At 42.6% G+C, this 14831-nt stretch overlaps 1 long non-coding RNA gene across 1 annotated transcript in view; it reads left to right on the top strand.

Moving 5' to 3' along the window:
- The window catches only part of LOC142818659 (uncharacterized), a 64935-nt gene extending 56098 nt beyond the window's left edge, over positions 1 to 8837 (top strand). Inside the window, exon 3 of the long non-coding RNA XR_012896238.1 lies at positions 7956 to 8837. This is a non-coding gene — a long non-coding RNA (uncharacterized LOC142818659). The remainder of the gene's footprint in view (positions 1 to 7955) is intronic.
- The last annotated feature ends 5994 nt before the right edge of the window (positions 8838 to 14831 follow it).

Genomic DNA, 14831 nt, shown 5'->3' with positions numbered 1-14831 from the left:
AAATTTAATGCTACAAGATAGGTAGGAGGGATATTTTATCAACTGCCAGGGATGGTGAACTACATACTTCAGACAGCTAGTATAATCGACCATGAAGTATTTTATCAATTTAGGCCATAAAGTATTGTATCCATCAGTCAGATTAATTCATAGGTGAGAGTAGAGTATGGATTTCAAAAGGCCTTCAGCATTGATCCAACTCTGTTCCTATTTGAAGTCAATGGTAAACTGCCTACTGACTTCAGTGGAAAGGGGGAAGAAAGACTAATGTTGAGAGCTTTTGATAATCACACTTTGTATCCCTATCTGTCACATATTTACAGGTTTGGCGCTATGTCTCAGGTTTAAGATATCTATTGGAGGAACCATTTCACTGTTCCCAACCCCAACGATTCTCAGTTTTCTTTTGGTATTTCCCACAGGTTCATTCATTAGCAATTCTTCAAGTCGAGGAAGATTTTGATCACGAACAAACATATGGGTCCTGAGATGACTCTGGAGTTGAGTCCTGGAAATTCAGATCTATGTGTAGTATCTTCCTTATCGCTTTTCACTCCCTCTGAGATTGGGCCTCTGTGACCTCCGCCCAGCTAGTCCAATTCATTCCAACCTCTAGTTACAGACTTGTTCAGGGACTAGTTCTGCAGTCTAGACATAGACCCAGTTTTAATGATCCAGTTTCTTCCAGAAGCCAGCCTTTTATCCCTGGATGTTCATCTCCCAGACCTCTATCTCTGGGTAGAGCCATGTGAGTTCACAACCTCATGAGCTGGAACATCCTACTCTTGAGGCTTGTTTGTTCAGTTCTAGGGGCTTCCATTGTTCTAGGGGCTTCCATTGTATCTCTGACAATGTGTTCATCAGGATTGGTTTCAATCAGTTCCTTAACTACCCAGTCATGGTTCAGATAGCAAAGTGACATGCACACGTAAAATCCTGTGCTGTCCCAATGCTTTTACTTTTGCCAGCTCTTTGTGCAAATTTCAGAGGGGAATGTAGGCACACCTCAGATTTATAAACATATTACAGAAAATTCCAACCTTGTCACACAACTGTAAAACTGAATTGGCTACTCATTAAAACAACAGTAAAATCTATTTGGCTGTGGAATAGTATTACAAGAAGAGTCATGGAAACTCCATTGTTTGAAATGTTTATATTATTTTGGACAAGACAAAAGTTCAGCTGTTGTTCTCCAGGGCTTAAACTAGCTTGAAATGGGCATAGGCTGGACAATCGACTAGGTCCTTTCCTCCTCTATTTTCAACAATAATTATTTTTTCTTAAAATAACTGGTAGTATTAACCTTTCCAGATGGCATTCCCCCTCTTTCATCCTTTCTATCACTGGAGGTATTTATATTGAAGATCTTTTGCCTGCACAGACTACCCTCATTTTATCCTGTAATGAAATCCTATTATGTGCTTATGATATCATGATCTCTTGCCATGGGAACGGTTGCAGTACTATTCTGATTCTAATCTATCTCTCAGTGGAACCTGAAATATCATCAGAATCTCAAGTTGCAGCACTATGTATTGCTGCTCTTACCTCTGCTTTCATTAGAGACTCTGCCAATATAGACAGAGCCACAGATTATTGGGCTGCATGTTTGAGAAAACCAGCAATTGTACTAAGTGCCAGTGCCTTTCCCAAGTCATCACAGTATTCTAGTGACTAAGAAGAAGACTTAAGGAAGTGGCTGAGTGTTGCATGTGGAGATATCCAGTCCACTAAAAGCTCTATTATCCTGTATGTTGGAAGAATGAGGGGAGCTAATTAATAAAATACTATGGTTAACTGAGAGTTATATTTAACCAAAGGATTACCAATTTTCAGAGAAATAGAATACAAAAAATGAATAAAGTATAAAATAGTATATGGGTGCTCATCAATCCAGTAGGGGTACTGCACCGCAAAATGGTAGGTTATTGAAGCACTTTTATATATACCAGTACATTTTCTATAAAGTATGTTATCTTATGACAGTATGGGCAGTGTATAGTATTCACACAAATCACTAAACATGCACTGATCATTAAAACTACACTGAACATAACTTAATCTTTCATGATTCAGAAGATACTTCCCTGATTTCAACTTACTTATCGTCTGCCTCTTTTGCATAAAACATAATGGCTGTGTCTACATTGGCCCCTATTATGGAATAGGCATGCTAATGTAGAACTTTGGAAGAGGCAAATGCGCGGGGGATTTAAATATCCCTCGCGGCATTTACATTTTCATGGCCGCCGCTTTTTTCCAGCTTGGAGAGAAGCCGGAGAAAAGCGTCCAGACTGGCAAGTAGGAATAAGAGATCCTCCGGAATAGGGCTTTATTCCGGAGGATCGCGCCAGTCTGGACGCTTTTCTCCGGCTTATCTCCAAGCCGGAAAAAAGCGGCGGCCATGAAAATGCAAATGCCGCGGGGGATATTTAAATCCCCCGCGCATTTGCCTCTTCCAAAGTTCTACATTAGCATGCCTATTCCATAATAGGGGCCAATGTAGACGTAGCCCTAATGTATAACATTTTGGGCAGTATACTAGCCCCAGGTCCTAGATCGAAGATTTGTATTGGGAGATACCAGAAATTTCAGTTAAATGAGTGCCGGACTACACAGCTTTACTGTATTTTCTGATCATTAAGCTTAAATAGAATTATCTTGCACATCCAACTACAGACAACAGCAGAGAATTATATATCTGTGGGAGAGGGGAGATGCTTTGATAGACTTAATGTGCTAAATTGTGCTAATTTAGAAAGTGATTTTGGGCTTTAAGGGGTGCTAAGGCTGAGTAATAGGTGCACTTTTGATTACTGTATCTCTTCTGAATCTCTCCATCACCTTTCATAGAAAGATTTGGAAGCTGCTCTCAGCCTATTATTCCTAATAATCTACTTGCTGTACATACTGTACATGTGTTATTCCACCCTGGCTGGTATAGAAAGTGAACATTTGTATTAGGGAAAGAAATCATTTGAAAGTATTTGTTTCCCTCCAAATCATTTCTCTTCCTCATGATGCAACTGAGGTTCTATATGGTGATGAATCCATACATTGTAAAACCAGGGAAAATTGTGTTCAGCGCCCTATTCTATGACTGATATTGCATACCATGGAGTAGAATAACATCTACACACACTCTTTGCCACATGCCTGCAGTACTGGAGTGAGCGAATGCATGTAAATATGTGGGCTGCTCTTGTAGATTGCTCCTGGCCCACTCCCTCACTACTTTCTATATTGCTGACAAAAATGCCTTCTCCATGGTAGACTGCGGGGAGGAGTTGGAAATGTGTAGCCCTCTCTGATGGCAATTCATTGGATCTTTATGTTGGTATTCCATAGTGGTGTCCAGATGAAGTATACTTATATGTCCAGGAGTAGTAGAGGTTTCTTCTTCATGTAGTCTCATTACAGGTTGGACCTCCCTGGTCCAGCACTCTTGGGAGCTTACTTGTCCTGGATGAGGGATTTTTCTGGACCAGGGGAGGTTATATCTGGCTCCTCTGCTACCGGCTCCCCCCAGTTCTGGACCAACCACCAGCCTCCTGTGTAGTTCCCCCTTGCTACCAGCCCCGCTGCCCTGCTGGTTCCCCTACTGCCTTTTCTGCTATTCTGGGTAGCCTAGCTCCCTGCTCACTAGGCTCCTGGCCCCCTGGGGCAGTCCCTCGGCAGAGCACTGAGCTCCTGGCTCCCGTGGCAGCCCTGCTGTGATGCGCTGAGTTTCTGGCCTCCTGGGGAGAGAACCAGTGTGGCACGCTGATCTCCTGGCCCCATTGGGTTGTGCCTGGCTGACCAGTTGCACTGCACTGGGCAGCCCAGCTGCAGGGAGCTCAGGCACCAGCTCTCCACCGGGACTGTCTGGTCCTGGAACACTTGTGACCCTGACAGACAACAGATGTTGCTGGACCAGAGAGTCCCGGAGTACAGAAGTTCAACCTCTAGTTGTTAAATGCAGAAATCTATGACTACATCACCACTTGTTGGGATTGTAAATGCACAACTGTCAAAAAAGTCACTATTTTTAAATTCCCACCACTTTTTTTACGTGGCTGAATATGGACATAGGCTCTAAATTAAGTCAGAAGCCAGTTTTGAACATTTTGTTAATGGTGCAATTTTATGCTTTAACAGATCTAACGTGACCCAATTAGGGTTGATGCTAGAACCATTCATGAGAATTTCCTGAATATGGTGAACTTAAAAGTGCACTTTAATGTTGTGATAGTTCAGATGTGTTTTGTCGCTGATTGTTTTTGACACAAAGACCTTTCTCATGTTAGGCTGGAGGGTTGGAAAAGGCCAACCCACGTGGCTGTAATTCATCTGATCTTTGTGCTGGTCTTCTACACCAGTGTGCAGAGTATTCTTACACTGCCGGATGGTGTAGAGTTTGAGTAAAGGAAAGAAATAAAATTGTTGATTTTACATTTAGATAAATAAACTACCTTAACTTATTTAAAACCCCAGTTAAACAAAGCTTTTGAGCATCTGTGGCTATGGTTACACTGCACTGTAGTGCTGCAGCTGTGCCACTGAAAGGTCTGTGAAACTGTTCCATGCCAACAGAAGAGCACTCTCCTGCTAACATAATTATACCACGGAGCCACAGTAGCTAAACTGGCAGGAAAGCATTGACTGTCGACATAGCGCTGACCACACTGGGACTTTTGTTGGTAATATTTTTGTTGTGTTTTTTCACACCCTTGATTGACAACGTTTTACCAACTAAAGTGATAGAATAGACATAATGCAGTAGATGGCTCATCAAAGACAATGTGGCTTTTGCATGTGCTTAACTGTTTTTTGCATTGAGGCTCTAATTCAACTATAAAATCAGAGAAATGCACTGCTAATGCAGAGTCCCAGGCTGTGTACACACTACAGCTTAGGTCAGCGTAAGTTATGTTTCTCAGGGGTGTGACTAAGCCTCTCCTTTGAGTGACTGCAAGTTTCACTGAAATAAGCGAACAGCAGGCAGCATAATGTAGGCAGGAAAGCTTCTCCTGCCAACATCAGCCCCCACCAGTGGCAGGACCTGGAAGTAATTAATTGAACGGAAGAGCTCTCTGCCATTGGCTAAGGGCATTGGCACAAGCAGCACTGCATCTGTAAGCTCTGTAGTGTTGCCATAGCCCCAGTCTCTGTACCACTTGAGACCCACTGCAGTCTTCAGAATAGTAATGAAGTGGTGCTTAGTCCTTATTCTGATCAACTGCAAGAGGATAATTTTCACCCAGAGACGCAGAGGCCTTGCACAAAACTCAACCATCATTTATCATCACATCAATGGTTAAATGATATGTGGAGTAGGATTTCTGCCCTGTGCATGCATTGCAGTCTTTGTTCATGAGAGCAAGCATGAAAACTTGAGCCCTCAAGGAAACACTCTGCCAAGCTATGAGCTTGCGGAAACACTGGTTTCAACAGAAGATGCTGCCTTTGCAACTATCCCTAGCATAGTTAACCCAGCTCTGTCTCAGGCTATGTCTACACTGCAGAGCTATTCCAGGATACCTCTGAGGGTTTTTGGCTGTGTCTAGACTACGTGCCTCTGTCGTCAGAGGCATGTAGATTAGACACATAGGCAAAGGCAAATGAAGCCGCGATTTAAATGATCGCGGCTTCATTTAAATTTACATGGCTGCCACGCTGAGCCGACAAACAGCTGATCAGCTGTTTGTCCGCTCAGCGTGCTAGTCTGGACGCTCCCCTGCCAACATCAAAGCCCTTTGTCGGCAGCCCCGTTATTCCTCGTGGGATGAGGTTTACCGGGGCTGCCGACAAAGGGCTTTGATGTCGGCAGGGGAGCGTCCAGACTAGCGCACTGAGCAGACAAACAGCTGATCAGCTGTTTGTCGGCTCAGCGTGGCAGCCATGTAAATTTAAATTAAGCTGCGATCATTTAAATCGCGGCTTCATTTGCCTTTGCCAAAACAACAAATCTACATGGCTCCGTTGACGGAGCCATGTAGTTTAGACGTACCCTTTCATGGTCCAAATATAGATGAGCCAAGTGTCGGAAAAGCCTCTTTCAAAAGAAAAGCGGGAAAAGATACACAAATTGTGGTTTGCAATTTGCATATCTTTTTCCAACTTTTCCCTGCAGTGTAGACGTAGCCTCAATAGTCTTTAGGAAGCAATTTGAAAAGCAGACTCTTTTTAAAATTTTGTACTTAGGGAATGTCTACACTAGGAAATTATTTTTAAAAAATCTTATTTCAAAATAACTCCCGAAATAACTATTTCAAAAGCATATCAATACTACAAGGGAGCCTTGAAATTAGTCCGAGACAGGTTCCTTTAATGTGGATGCACTACCTTGACTTAGAGCACCTGGAAGCATGAGATAGTAATTACTTTGAATGACTGTGGAGAGTGGTTATTTCGAAATAGCAGCAGCGGAGCACACAACTGCTATTTTGAAATAACTTTTGAAATAAGTGTTATGCCCCGTGGAAAGCAGGAGTTGTTATTTCAAAATAACCAGCCCATTATTTCAAAATAATAGGCTTGGTAGTGTGGATGCTCCACTTATTATTTTGAAATAAGGATGTAGAAATAATTTAGAGATGATTTAGTTGGGGTTGCTCCTCCTTTGTGCAGGGAGTTGGACTTGATGACCTTCTGAGATCTCTTCCAGCCCTAGGATTCTATAATAATGTGCAGGCACAAAAGCCGGTATCCAAGTACTTGGATGCATCACAAAATAAGTACTGTGATGGAAATGCAGCAGCTTTTTCACTCAGAATTAATGATGGGTGCAAGGCTGCAACCACGAAAGGGATGTGGCTGTGTTGAGAGTAATTTTTTTTTTTTGTAATCAGCTTTTTAGTCTTATTCTGTTTAGAGCATTTCACAGATACTCATATTATCCATTAAATTGTTAATTTGAACCACATAAATTGAAGCTACATGGAGCTTCACAATATAAAAGTCATTGAATACTGTGTTCATTTTTTTATGTAATACATTCAAGGACGAATCACCCTAGTAGTTCAAGCTGTTCACTCATTCACATACTTTACTGTCCAAACTGAAGTGGTTTACCCTGCTAATGTATTCTGTGTCTGTTTTTATCTACGCATACAAAACAGAACTAGTTTCCCCTGGAATATCACAGTGACCAGGGAGAAAGTGTTGAGTTACCATGTACTGAGATCAGATGGCAGTATTATGCATTTAATTACTTTGCACAGACATTAGAGTTGCAATGGGGCAGGGCTGTAGTCTTTTAACAGTGATTTTATTGTTGTCATATGGTCTTATCAATGTCACTTGAAACTCATACTGCAATCACATAATACTTTACATGTTAGAGAGAAATTACCTAGGTAAAATTTTCATGAAGTCACCTTAGTGTCAAAAATGAAGCCAAAAATGAAAGTTTCATATTATCAGCATTATTATCATGAATTTATGACACTTCTAATTAAAATGATAACATTCAATTTTTAAGAACAGATTAATTTTCCACAGTGTTTCATCCCTGTACAGTATTACCTTATTTACTGCAGAGTTCTCAATGGGTTGTGAGTCAGGCACTTAATAGCCATAGGGGGAAGGATGGGAGATCCTAAAGAAATACGGAGCTCCAATATTGCACATTAGAAAATTTCATTTGGGTATTATTTTAAATGGGAAATTATCACTTTACATAAAATAGAAATGATCACTTTACTGCTACAGCCCGTATAAGTATTAAGGGCTGTAGAAGTAGCTAGGACACCCTGCCTGCAAAGAACAGAAGCAGATAGATTGTATATGTAAGAACCAATGGAGCACAACCTAGGCCAGCAATCACTCTTCCCTTTCTAAAGGTTCTGTGTATGCTTCCATCAGTACCAGTGATCTGGTTGATATGGTAGGTGGATCCATCCCTTTCGGAGTAATTAATATTCCTGGTTATGAGGATCAATGAGGCTTACGATTATGGTTTCCCTCTACAGGTTGGAGGGCATTTTTGGTACCTGTCAGTCCTGAACAAGAGAGTTTGCCGGACCAGGGGAGGTTAACACAGGCCCTCCTGCAGCCAGCCCAGCTGGACTCCCAGCCCCAGCAGGGCTCCCAGCTGGGGCTGCTGTCCCACTGCTATGGCCTCGTATGCCTCTCAGCTGCCAGCCCCTGCTGCCTGGCTACTGGACTTTATGCCCCTGGCCTGGCTGGGCTCTCGGTCCCAGCAGGACTTTCAGCCATTGGCCCCTTGACACTGGCCTGGTAGGGCTTCTGGCATTAGCAGGCTGCCGGCTGCTGGCCTTTCTACCGGATTCACCTGGCCCCATTGCAGGGCTCCCAGCTGCTGGCCCTCCTGCTATGAGACTCTGGGCCACCGGGCTCTCTGATCCAGGAAAATCCAAGGTCCTGCCAAATCACAGATGTGGCCAGACGAGAGTCCCGGTTTTGAGAAGTTCATCCTGGACCTAGGAGCACAAGTGGGGGAAGAATTAATTGAGGGAAGATGTTTGAGAACCAAGGATGCATGAACCACTGCTGTACAGTACAATCTGAAATCAGGTTGAAGTGCCAAATCACAGGCAGTGAATGCAGAAGGATTTCCATGCCAACCCCCTTAAATTGACATGGGTTTGAGACTATCCTTTTACATCACTCTTTTGCATATATGCATACAGAATAATGAGAAACCTCAGCCAGAGAGAAATGCAGTGACTTACTTGAGGTCACTGTGATTTGGTAGAGTAGGCAAGTCCTTCCTATCAAAATAGCTGGGTTCTAGTGTTGTCTTGGGACACTGAATCACCAAGAGACTTTTGGTAGGAAGTTTAGGGTGGCAATACATAAAACTCTTGGAGTATGTCTAGACTGAGAGTTTTTTTGGGATACCGGAGGTGCTATACACACATATGTAGGAGTACTTCCATCCACAGATAACCTGCACTTCAAATTATTTATAAAAGGAAAGTGTTCAAACATCCTAAATGATAATACCTTTCTGAACCTTTCTTTAGAGCTAACTGATGGAGGTACTGCCAACATCAAGTTTTATTGTGTATTTAGGACTTGTCATACTGATCTTACCAAGGCAAGATAAATTGTAGCTTGGCTCTGTATTGCCAATATCAAGTTGCTGAGAATCTGGGATGAGGGAAAAGTGAGAGTTTTCATTATAATAGCAGAACTAAGTAGTCCCTTTCTATTGCTAAAGGTCTCTCTTCTCTTGATCTATGGTCTGATATTTACCATAAAGGCTTCAAAAACAATATTCCCAGCCTGTTATACTAATATATTAGGTCTCTTGTGTCAGCCCTGGAAGCTCCTTGCAGAATCTACAGAAGATAATCTGAGAGCTCTAATGGAGCCTTCCGTTCCTCCTGCAGCTTCTCATCATTCTCAAATGTCATGGTTGCCTCTCTTCAATTTTATAGTATTCCTGGCTTTTAATTCCTTCTAAAGGTCTTTGGGAACCACTCCTAGCTATCCTCTGGCTATCCTCTCAAAAAATGGGCCATTGCAAACCAAGTTTGGGGGTTATTGTTTCTCTGGAATTTCTATTGTATTTGGGAATATATTTGAATGAGACCCTCAAAACTCTGGAGAAAAAACAAAAAACCTTGCCTGGCTCACACAGAAATGGGAGGGATTCACAAGTGGATTAATATTTTGTTTCTTTTTTGAAAATACATCTAATGTTGTTTTGTTGAATATTTACTTTATTATAGAAACAATGGAATCATTTGCTGGATGGATTACTGTCCTTATCAATATATTTAGCCCTTCAAGCATACATATTCAGCCATTCTAATCCACATATTCACTCTAACATATTCTCCCTCTCTATGTCAAGGAAACACATACACATTTTTTCATTTCTCTGTGTCAAGGAAACTCATTCATATTTTCCATTCATCTGATTTGTTTGTGAAGTATAATTATCTGTAACTCAAACAGCACTGAATGCAAGTAGTAGCTCTTGTAGAAATAATTTAGTTCCAGTGGCATTTGTTATATGCTCTCGGGATCCTTTTCTCTCACACAAAGCGTTTCTTGGTAACAACTGGCAACCCTTTTAATTGCTAGGATAGTTCAATTTATATCAGCAACAAATGTTCAGTGAACACTGAGAGTCTTGGTGAAATGTGATTTTGATTATTTTTGTTCAGATTGCATTGATGTGCTTAGTAATGCATCCAGCTTCTCAGACCTGTCTGGAAATTTAGGTCCTTATTAGCAATAGCAGTGTCCTGTGGTAGTGGACCAGAGTTTACATCCAATAGAGTAGGGCTGTGAAGAAGTGAATAAATATGGGGATAGAGAAAAACAGAATATGTTCTACAATGTGAGAGCTTATGTTTATTTAAAGAGATACCACCAACTTGAGATGTAGTAATTTTGAAACCTGACTGAAAATACCTTTAGGCACTACCCCTGATTTATCTAAGGGGTTGTTTTGTTTTGTTTTTATTTGTTCTTGTTGTTGGGTAGTTTTACAATCACATTTTCTAATGGTTTTTTTTTAATTCCTCTTGACTGATTTTTGAAGACTGAGTGGTCCAATTTTTAGATCCAAGGGAAACCAGGACACTCTAGAGAGACTTTACCACTTATTTATTTATTGCAAGCTTTATGCAGTTAACATAGTTGTTTAAATTTTACAAGCCTTAAAAAAAATCACAATTCAGTTTAAACCTTAAATACTATAAATGGTAAAGCAATTAATACAATACAAACATTGCAAAAGCAATTAATAGAAAATTATTATAATACAATAATTAAGGCTAGTTCACTTACACTTCACCCATATGGTACCGTCAGTACCAGGTAGGAGGTCATGGTTCCTTTGATTCCCACGCGTAGGAACGCCATGCACTGGGGCCGCCGGTGTGAAAGGGTCCATTACTTCTAGTTACATCGATCAGGATCCGTGGGTCAATCCTGCTCCCTCCCTCCCACTGATTACCTTTTCTACACCTATAGTTATACTCGACTTGGTCGTTCTAGTAATATCTACCAATTAATTATGTATTGCATAAAATACCTATTATGCCCATATTTGGGATACATCCTGCTATTCAGGTAGTTCCAAAAACTATATACAGGCAGTCCCCGGGTTACGTACTAGATAGGGACTGTAGGTTTGTTCTTAAGTTGAATCTGTATGTAAGTCGGAACTGGCGTCCAGATTCAGACACTGCTGAAACTGACCGCCAGTTCTGACTTACATACAGAATCAACTTAAGAACCCCAGGCGTCCCCAAGTCAGCTGCTGCTGAAACTGATCAGCAGCTGATTCCAGGAAGCCCGGGGCAGAGCAACTCTGCCTGGGGCTTCCTGTAGTCAGCGCTGGTCAGTTTCAGCAGAAGCTGACTTGGGGATGCCTGGGGCAGAGCAGCTGGGGTGCTACTGGACCAACCCAGCAGCACCCCATCTGCTCTGCCCCAGACGTCCTGATTCAGCCGCTGCTGAAACTGACCAGCAGCGGCTGAATCAGGACCTGGGGCAGAGCAGCTGGGGTGCTGCCGGGTTGGTCCAGTAGTGCCCACAGGCGCTGCAGGACCAATCGGCAGCGCCCCAGCTGCTCTGCCCCAGAGTCCAAAACAAAAGCCTGGTCTGCTGGGGGGGTGGAGCACACTAGCTGCGCCCCCCCCCCCAGCAGACCAGGGACACGGGGAGCAGAGCCGCAGCGGCAGCAGGGTGCCGCGCCTCTGAGGCTTTGCTCTGGCAAAGCCTCAAAGGCGAGGGACCCCGTCACGGCTGTGGCTTCAGTCTGGGTGCCTGTGGTCTGCTGGGGACGGTCCCCAGCAGACCACAGGCACCCGGACTGAAGCCGCAGCCGTGGGGGGTCCCGCGCCTCTGAGGCTTTGCCAGAGCAAAGCCTCAGAGGCGCGGGGAACCGCCGCTGCTGCCGCTCCAGTCTGGGTGCCTGTGGTCTGCTGGGGACGGTCCCCAGTAGACCACAGGCACCCTGACTGAAGCCGCAGCCGCGGGGGGGGTCCCGCGCCTCTGAGGCTTTGCCAGAGCAAAGCCTCAGAGGCGCGGGGAACCGCCGCTGCTGCCGCTCCAGTCTGGGTGCCTGTGGTCTGCTGGGGACGGTCCCCAGCAGACCACAGGCACCCGGACTGAAGCCGCAGCCGCGGGGGGGAACCGCGCCTCTGAGGCTTTGCCAGAGCAAAGCCTCAGAGGCGCGGGACCCCCCCGCGGCTGCGGCTTCAGTCCGGGTGCCTGTGGTCTGCTGGGGACCGTCCCCAGCAGACCACAGGCACCGGGTCTCAAGGGGCAGCAGCAGCGGTTCCCACGCTTCTGAGGCTTTGCTCTGGCAAAGCCTCAGAAGCGCGGGAACCCGCCCGGTGCCCCTGGTCTGCTGGAGACGGTCTCCAGCAGACCAGGGGCACCGGAGCAGCTTACGAACGGGGCTTTCTCGCCCCGACTTCCGGGGCGAGAAAGCTCCGTTCGTAAGTGCGGATCCGACATAAGTCGGATCCGCGTAAGTCGGGGACTGCCTGTACTTGATTGACAGTTCTATGGCTGCACCTCTGATTTTTGCTTATTAGAAATGTTAGGTACCAGTATCAGGTTTCTCCCAATGTTCTTGGCATGGTTTCACTATACCATACTGCCTACGCACGATTGTTTAAAGCACTCCTGTCTCTCAGAGCTCCCTCCTACAGCCCAGCCTACGTGCTTACGTGCACCAGACTTGAGTCAGGCCTGGGTTTGCTTTCTTAGAAATCCACACTTTGGGCAAGACAGCCATTGTTAAACTGGTCAAGGCAGGGCCGGACAATGCAGACATTATTCTTCTAGTCAAGACAGGGTTGTCCAGGCTCCTCTACAGAAGACCCAATTAAATAATATCAGAATTGTCCTGAGCCTGCAAACAGTTAAATACATATGTAGCTTTACTTACATGATGTCTTTGATGATACATGTCAATGAAGTTATCCACATGTTTAAGTGCTTGCAGAATTGAAGCCTAACTGACACTGCTGGTAAAACAGAGCAATTAGTGACTGTTTCAATTAAGATGGGAAGAGGTAAATATAAGTTACTCTAATTTTAGATATAGCAACCTAGACTTAACTGTAACAAGTGTAAATGATGTGATATAATGTGACTTTATTTCAAGTGATGAGGGCCCTTCCAACGGACCTAAAATAGGAATTATTTTGTATTTTTGATTGAAAGGAGCCGAATGGCTTTTCCTGCCATCAAAGATACAGAAAATAATCTGAGCACTCCAATGAAGCTTTCCATTCCTCCTGTAGCTTCTCTTCATTCTCAAACATCAAAGTAGATAGCCAATTTAAGCAGTGGTCTGAGTGTGGTCTATTCAATTGATAGAGAGCATGGAGAACTGATGAGTCACAGAGCTAGTCAGCATCATTTAAATGAAATCTTTATGGTTGAAAAATGTCCTTCTTAAAAATGCAAAAAAAATCCCCAACCCTATTTTTGTCATTTAAAGTGTTGTGCCTCCTTTTATTTCCTGAAGTGTTCATTTAAAACATTATTGAAAATATTGACATTTCTCAATAATATGCACAATTTCTAATGATCTTTTTTAAAAGATGAAAAAAATGTTTCGAAATATAAAACATTTAGAAAAAATAAGAAATATTTGGTGTCACTGAAATACAATAAACTTTGCAATTTAATTTTTTTTCAAAAATTGTTTTTTTTTTCATCAGCTCTAGTCAATAGCTTACAAGTAGGAAAGGGGAACAGATGGAGAAAGATGCATTGTGTAGTCAAAAAGAGTTAAAGTAAAAATGAGTACCATGAATGACTAACCCCTGGAGCTTTGTTCAAGTAATCTATGAATGTCTGAGATCTGTTTTCTATCGTAAGTGCCAATTATCTTTATTAGGACAATTTTAAAAAAGAAATTACCCCCCCCCCCCCCACACACACATCTGTAGCTCAGATTTGCAGAAATGCATATAAGGAATAAATGTAACTCTGGTTACAGTTAAATCTGTAAAAAGCCAAATGCAAAGTGTTTAGTCCTAGAGGGTTATGTGTTATGTAATACAAAATTTAATCTAAAGAAAGACAAAAATACTACACAGTGATGTCTTTAGGGTTTCTTTTTTCCATTCTTCTGTCGTATTTGCTTAACTCAGCAACAGCAAGAAGTGCTTACTGAAGACATTAAAAAATACCTTTTGGACTATATCCAAATTTCAGCCTAAAAGAAACATGTTGGATAAAATTATAAGTATGGGAAAACAGGTTATTATAATGGAATCCTGAATATTAACCTGCTATAGAATATTGTGTTCATACCCAAATGTTTGATAGACTACATGTGTATATTAGAAAATTATTGAAGCACTAACATTTCAGGATTACTGGAAGTACCTGTTTTTTGTCCCTCTACTAAGTTATGAATTCTCTGTTTCTGCGTAAGATTTGATGGCATAGGAATTACATTTGAAACTAGGATGGGAAAGATTAAGCCTAATTGCTTGAATTTCAGTAGTCAGAATGAAAGTAATTATTTATCTCAAGCTGAATCCATGGAATTGCCGGTTTCGCAATTTAGAAACAGAGAATGTTGGCCTCTTATTAGGAGATGGCAAAACCATCTTTTTATCTAGTTAAAATTCAAACAAGGGGAGGAAACATGATGGTGATGATAGTGAAGAAACATACCGAATAGCTGAAGGCAGAAACGTCAACTGCTGCTCAGAGGAAGATAGGTGGTCCAAAATGTTCTTAGCAGGGAACATTTGGTTTTCCTCTCTTTTCCATACAGTGCAATGACATGACCTTTTAAATCATGAAACCTACATGAGATATTGAGGAGAATGGGATGTATGTTTCAAGAAGTAACACTTCCTCATTATGTAGGTAAGGACTCTGCCAAT

The sequence above is a fragment of the Pelodiscus sinensis genome, chromosome 17 (genome assembly GCF_049634645.1).
Source record: "Pelodiscus sinensis isolate JC-2024 chromosome 17, ASM4963464v1, whole genome shotgun sequence".
Lineage (NCBI taxonomy): Eukaryota > Metazoa > Chordata > Testudines > Trionychidae > Pelodiscus > Pelodiscus sinensis.
Note: the sequence above shows the minus strand (reverse complement) of the source record. Positions and strands in the feature narration are given on the sequence as shown.